This window comes from Chiloscyllium plagiosum, unplaced genomic scaffold, assembly GCF_037043375.1.
Source record: "Chiloscyllium plagiosum isolate Xiang-an unplaced genomic scaffold, Cpla_swu_hap1 HiC_scaffold_10, whole genome shotgun sequence".
In the NCBI taxonomy this organism is placed as follows: Eukaryota; Metazoa; Chordata; class Chondrichthyes; order Orectolobiformes; family Hemiscylliidae; genus Chiloscyllium; species Chiloscyllium plagiosum.
Genome location: NW_028270148.1, coordinates 24,741,329 through 24,749,080, shown reverse-complemented (window position 1 = coordinate 24,749,080; position 7,752 = coordinate 24,741,329). Strand labels below are relative to the sequence as shown.

General features: G+C 37.6%; 1 protein-coding gene across 2 annotated transcripts in view; it reads right to left on the bottom strand.

Moving 5' to 3' along the window:
• Window positions 1-7,752, bottom strand: part of LOC122553170 (neuroblast differentiation-associated protein AHNAK) — a 106,169-nt gene that overhangs the window by 37,882 nt on the left and 60,535 nt on the right. The gene's annotated exons all lie outside the window — the stretch shown is intronic.

Below are 7,752 nucleotides of genomic sequence, written 5' to 3'. Positions count from 1 at the left end.
CTTTAATATTTTTCTAACTTGGAAACTACATTCTGTTGACAAAAAATAAAATAGGATGGATATGAAAATAAATGTCCTTTACCACTTGATTGTTTCACGCAAACAGACGTGTACATTCATAAATGCCTCAGTAACCTTAAGCTGCATATCTTTTTTTTTGTTGTTAATATTGATCTTAGGACATTTGGTTCTGTTAAGGGCAAACCTTCCAAATCCCCCTCTAACACTAGAAAGACAAGGGCAGTAGATGCATGGGAGAATACATTTGCAGTTTCCTCTCCAAGCCATTCACCATCCAGACTTGAAAATATATCGTTGTTCCTTCACCATCACTGGGTCAAAATGAAGCAAGATTGGATGGGCCTGGCCTTGTATCCACTGGAGTTAGAAAAGTAAGAGGTCGTTTGGTTGAAATAAGTAATATCCTGAGGGCTTTTAACAGGGTAGATGTAGAGCGATATTTCCCATAATGGAAGAATCTAGAGTCACAGGTCACTACAGAATAAATCAAGTTTTTCTTCACTCAGAGGGTCAAGAGTCTTTGAAATTCTTATCCTGAAAAGGTGATAGAAGAAGAGTCTTTGAATATTTTTAAGGCAGAAGTATATAGATTCTTTTTAAGCAAAGGAACGAAGGGGTATCACAGGTATGTAAGAATACAGATTTGCGTTTACAAACAGGTCAGCCACAATCTTATTGAATGCACCAGGCTCCAGAGGTTTGATGTACTGGAGTGGTTCAAGATGGCAGCTCACTGCTACCTTCTCAAGCGCAATTAGAGGAAAGCAATAAATGCTGCCATAGCCAGCAATGCCTCCATCCCATGAATAAACAAAAATATATAGGTGCAATTTAGTGTTTTAAAAATTAATGGGAATGTAAAATGGGTCTATTGGACTCATCTTTCACTATACGTTAATCCAAATATAATCAAAGGAGAATTGTTAGCAACAAATAATGGCCTTGTTAAAATCTTATTTTAGAAATGCATATTTTTGCTCAGCTGGAATACAAATACATCTTGAATTTCCATCCTTATGCCTTGCACCAGTATTAAAATAGCTTATTGGAACCTTTTTGACCTTTTCTTTGTAATCTTATCATTAAACCATCAATTTAATCAAGGCAGACTAGTGATCAATTAGGTATTTTGGAATCAGTACTCAGAGTACTCCTCATAATTAGGAATTCCTACTTTGGTTAAAATTGAGAAATTCAGGCTCAACATAAGGCAAAGTGCCTGGTTCCCTGTCTGAAGGTCTCATGTTTGTGAGTTATATGCAGGATTGTCACCTGCACAGATTTAGTTTAATAAGTTGGACCAGTGTTTGTCCAGCTACTAATTGTCGAGTAAATGCACTCAAAAAACATTCCATGTTAAGGCGTGGATGGAGGGTGGAGAGAAAGAAACATCAATTAACTGACTCACAGCTCCCTTTATTATTAAATTAATTATCCTTTTACAGTGTTTTCACAATTGTTCTATTAACTATCAATTACACTGAAACTCATATTGTTCTTTGGATAAACAAAGTTTTTAAAAACTCTAAAATTAAAAAAACAAGTATGTCACCAACCTATGAGTGATCTCTAAATGGCTTTAACCTGTGATTTCTGTATAACATTAACATCCATGCTATTGAAATTTCTCATGTAGCTGTTCGTACATGGAGCACAACTGTTTTTCTTGTAAACAGACTGAACCAATGCAGCATTTGGATTACTATGTTAGAAGGTAACATAAAAGAAAGTACATTATGAAGAAGGGTCACTGGACCTGAAACATGAACAGTGCTTTCTCTGTACAGATGTTGCCAGACCTGCTGAGTTTTACCAGAAATTTCTGTTTTAGATTCAGATTTCCAGCCTCCACAGTTCTGTTTTTTATTAAATAGCTAAATAAACTTTACTCTTTAGTATTCCAAATCACCCAAACAAATTCTCAATTATACTTTGAACCACTGAAGTTTTTGATTCCAGCACCTCAATTGGTAGATTACTTCAAATGTTTGCTGTTGCGTGCATTTTTTCCTCTAACATTAGTTTTATTTATATTTTTCAGTACGTCTTTTCTAGTCCCACTTATCAACTGACTCACTTGGAAGTAATATTTTATGGTCATTGTATCTGCTCCATTCAATATTAGGTTAAGGAATTATCTTCGTGTCCAACTATATGTGCAACACAACACAAACACTTCGCCAAAAGTGCAGGCTACGCAAAATTGGAGCATCTGTAATATCAGATCAAACCATTGTACTAAGAACACCAGCTGTGCCCAGGGACCATTCAAAGAGGTCATACAGATCACCAACAGGATTCCAGTTCCAGACCTATGGTAAGTCTGGGAATTGTTGGAAGAAGATTTTTCTCCCTATTATTCCAAAACCTTCAGTCACATGAAATATTTTCCTTATAACTACTCTTGTTCCATTCTGTAATGACCTCAAATGCCTCTATTAATGAGTCCTTAGGTGTCTGTATTTCTGCTGAAAAAGTGGCAGAACAAAAGTCTTTGAATATATTTAAGGCAGAAATAGTAAATTCTTTTTTTAGCAAAAGGTTATAACGGGTAGTTGGGTAAACAGATTTGTGGTCACAAACAGGTCAGCCATGATCTTATTGAGTGGTGTATCAGGCTCAATAGGCTGAATGGCCTACTCCTGCTCCCAATTCATGTGTCTATTTACGGTCATAAGGAACTCAATCACCCCTTCCCCACACTGTACTGGAGTGGTTCAAAAAAATAGCTCACTGCTACCTTCTCAGGGGCAATTAGGGGAAGGCAATAAATGTTGCACCAGCCAGCGATGCCCACATCCCATAAGTGAATAAATAAAAATATGTATTTGCAAGTTATTGCTTTAAATATTAATGGGAATGTAAAATGGGTCTATTGGATTCTTGTTTCATTATACATTATGTTCTGTTTTACTTGCAATCCAAAACCTAATCAAAGAAGAACTGTTTGCGATAAAAAATGGTCTTGTTAAAATCTTACTTTAGAAATGTATATTTATGCTCAGCTGGAATACAAATGCAGTTGCATCTTAAATTCCCATCCTTATGCCTTGAATCAGCATTAAAATAGTTTATTGAAACATTTTTCAACCTTTTCTTTCTAAACATTTCATTATACCATTGTAGCAAGTCTTTCTAGGTGTCTGTACTTCTTTCAGGAGCATTGCAAATGAAACAAGATGCAATATAAACATCTTGCCCACAGTGTGAAGTCCAAAACGGTGCATTACAACTGTGGTATAATTAAGGTTTCATATCACTCATGTTCTATTTTTATTCAGTTGTAGAACGTGGGCATTGTTGGCTGGCCGGTATTTATTGCCCGTTCCTAGTTGCCCTTGAGAAGGTGGTGGTGAGCTGTCTTTTTGAACCGCTGCTATCCACATGCTGTACGTTGACACACACAATGCCCCTGGGAAGGCAATTCCAGGATTTGATCCCATGACAGTGAAGGAATGGCAATATATTTCCAAGGTAAAAACAATGACTGCAGATGCTGGAAACCAGATTCTGGATTAGTGGTGCTGGAAGTGCACAGCAGTTCAGGCAGCTCCTTGGATGCTGCCTGAACTGCTGTGCTCTTTCAGCACCACTAATCCAGAATATATTTCCAAGTCAGGATGGTGAGTGGCTTGGAGGGGAACTTACATGTGATGGTGTTCCTGTCCTTCTAGATGGAAGAGATCATGGGTTTGAAAGATGCTTCTTAGGATCTTTGGTGAATGCCTGCAGTGTACTTTGTAGATAATACTACTGCTGCTACTACTAATCGTCAGGGATTGAGGGAATGGATGTTCATGGATGTGATGCCAATCAAGCAGGTTGCTTTGTCCTGAATGGTCAAGCTTCTTGAGTGCTGTTGGAACTGATTCCATCCAGGCAAGTGGGGAGTATTCCATCACACTCCTGACTTGTGCCTTGTAGATGGTGGACAGGCTTTGGGGAATCAAGAGGTGAATTGTTTGCCGCAATATTCCTAGCTTCTGACCTGCTCTTGTAGCTACTACATTTATGTGGTGAGTCTAGTTTTTAGTTAATGTTAACCTTGAGGGCGTTGATATTGGGGAATTCAGTGACAGTAACCCCATTGATTGTCAAGGGGCAGTGGATAGCTTGTCTCTTATTGAAAATGGTCATTGCATGGCATTGTGTGGCATGAATGTTACTTGCCATTTGTCAGCCCAACTCTGGATATTGTCCAGATCTTGTTGCACTTGAACATGTACTGCTTCAATATCCTGAATAGTGTTGAACATTGTGCAATGATCCCCACTTCTGACTTATAATGGATGGAATGTTATTGATGAAGCAGTTGAAGATGGTTAGATCTAGGACACTACCATGAGGAACTCTTGCATAGATGTCCTGGAACTGAGATGACTGACCTCCAATAACCACAACCATCTTCCTATGTGCCAGGTATGACAGTGATCAGTGGAGAATTTGCCCTTGATACCCATTGTTTCCAATTTTGTTAGATCTCCCCGAAGCCACATTCGGTCAAATGTGGCTTTGATGTCAAGGGCTGACACTCTCATCTCACCTCTGGAATTCAGCTCTTTTGTCCATGTTTGAACCAAGGCTGTAATGAGGTCAAAAGCTGAGTAGGTGCTGCTGGATAGCACTGACGATGGCACCTTCCATCACTTTACTGAGGACCAAATGTAGGCTGATGGGATAGTAATTGGCAGAGTTGGATTTGCTCTGTATTTTTGTGTGTAGGACATAAGTTGGGCAATTTTCTGCATTGTTGGGTAGATGACAGTGTTGTAACTATATTGGAACAGCTTGGTTAGGGGAGTAGCAAGTTCTGGAGCACAAATCTTCATACTATTGCTGGAATGTTGCCAGGGCCCATAACCTTTGTCGCATCCAGTGCCTTCAGCCTTTGCTTGATATCACATGGAGTGAATTGAACTGGCTGAAGACTGGTATCTGTAATGCTGGGAACCACTGGAGGAGGCCAATATATGATTCTTGCCATATATCTAGTACAACATTTGTATTTTTATGGTATTGTTATTCTGTGTTGCTTTTAGCATCTAAAAAACCTCTACCCTATATATCTCTACCTTTTATACCCTAGACATTATGAAGACTTTTCTAATTAAAAGTATAATAATTTCTTTTTTTTCACCTCAATTACTGCCATTGAAATCCATCCACAATGTCTTGCCAACAACACCTTGTTGTCTTCCAACTTCTATGGTCCACTGGATTAGTTACACGGTTCTAAATTTCATATTGTGTAAAATTTTGGACAACATTAAACATATATATCCAATTCCAGTAACACTGCGAAACTACTTTTTACTCCTACTTTATGTACCTCCTTTCTAACTGTATTAATGCTATTTCCTACTCACACCCTAATTCTTAATTGTGGTTGTCAAGACACCTTGTCAAATGTTTTCTGAAAGTATGTGTACATTGCCTCACTGAATCCATAATTTAATGTTTGAGTACATTTTGTATAGATTAATATTACACGGTTCTGGCTATACATTCCAAAGTTAGCTCAGATTTTTGATGGAGTGCTCTCAAATTCCAGTATCAGTACATGTATCTGAACACTGGTAGCACCTACCGTAGAAAAAAGCTACATTTGGGGATATTATTGAAGTCACTATTAAGGCTACAGATTGAAAAATGTTTAATAAAAATATATGGTTCAGTTCCACAGGCAAGAGAGGTGTCTATTCATTCATCAGAACTCATGTATCTATCTGACAATGAGCTCTGCAAATTACCCTAAATAAAATTGTGCAGTATTTTACAAAACCTACACATTCATCTTCAGTTTCTAATCTTGGCCCTTTGCTTGTTGTCAATAAACTTTTATTTGGGTTCCACTCAATACTTCTTGTAACATCTGGGGTTATTTTATGATTGTTCTGGAAATTGAGAACATATAGAATCTAAGGCTGTATTTATTATGTGACCCAGTATCACCCAGTAAATGTTATCATCCAACGGACGAAATTGGGCGAGCTAATTGTCAGAGATGATGGATGAGAAGAGAGATTTTGTTTTTTAAAAAGTCATGATTTACTTATATAGTGCAACTGAGCCACTTTCACTTTTAATATTTCTGATTTACAACTTAGATTTCTCAACAGCACTTTATACCCAGTGGATGCATTGACTATGATGTTCCCAAGTTCAATCGATTCAGAAAGGTCCCAGCTGATTTGAAGTTGGCAAATGCAACACCAATGATCAAGAAGAGAGGGTGAGAGAAAAGAGGGAACAACAGGTTAGTTAGCCTGACATCAGTCATTGGGATAGTGCTGGAATCCGAATGGCAGAACAGGTTTAACGAGCAACATGGTCTTCTCCTGCTCCTTTGTTATATTTTCATGTTCTCATCAAATTGAACAGAAACAATTGCATGATTCTTTATACTTATATTTTAATCTCAGAACTGATTTAGCCAGATTCAAATATCTTCCTGTAAAACCATTGTGCAGAACTAATCTTTGCACTGAGAAAACCATAGTATAATTAGAAAAAAATCAACAGGATGTATGAATACAAATTTAGTAGCGTGCTTGGAAAATATAAGTAGCATAGATAAAGGTGAATCAATATAGGTGGTATATTTTAATTTTCAAAAAGGTGCTATTCTAAAGGTTAATACACAACATAGAGCTGGGGGAGATATATTAATATGAATAGAGAATTGGTTCATGGGCAGCAAGCAGAGAGTGGGTTAAATGGGGCATTTTAGAGTTGGGCAGGCTATGGAGTGCCACAAGGATTAGTGTAGGGGCCTTAGTTAGTTACAATCACTATCAGACAAAGAGGTTGAGAGGAATGTATCTATATTTGCCAATGAATCAAAGCTAGGTGGGAATGCAACCATGAGAAAGACACAAAGAGAGTGCAGAGAGATATAGGCAGGTTAACAGAGTGGGCAACAAGGGGATAGATTGGGCAAAATTTTGAGTTTATTCACTTTAATCGTAAGGATAGAAGAGCAAATGTTTTAAAAAGGAGTGAAATTTATAAAGGTTCATATTCATTCTTTGATGTACTTGAGCAAGAAACAAAAACCTAGCATTAAAGTACAGCAAACAATTCAGAAAACAAGTGGCACCTTGGCCTTTATTGCAAAGGAGTAGGAATTCGGAAATAAGTAAGTTTTACTACAATTGTAGACGGTTTGCTAAGACCACACCTGGAATATTGTGTGCAATTGTTAAGGAAGTATATATTGGCATTTGAAGGCAGCACAGGAAACATTCACTAGCTTGAATGTCCTGGAATTAATGGGTTGTCCTATGGTGACATGCCACACATGGACCTTGGAGGTCTGTGCAGAAGAAAAAGTAATTGGAAGGTATGTAGATGCTGAGAGGATTTTTTTTTCAACTGGTTGAGGAATCTAGAATAGAGGGCAAGTTTCATTTAACAATCCTGGAGCATTGAATTCTCTATCCCTTTACATGAAGAAATTTCTCCTTGTTTCAGTCCAAATGATTTTTATTTAGTTATTTATTCATGGGATGAAGGTGTCACTGGCTGGGATGAATATAAAATGAATGAGTATTTTAAAATTTGAGTTCTAATTGCTTTCTGCAACTGTGTGTGAGCTTTATCTGATTCTTCTACTGCGACACCGAATCCCTCCGTTCTTTATCTCCTGCAATCTCTCTTCACTCCTTCTCTAGATTTCCTTAGAGACAGAAAAAACTGCAGATGCTATAATCCAAGGAAGACAAGCAGGAG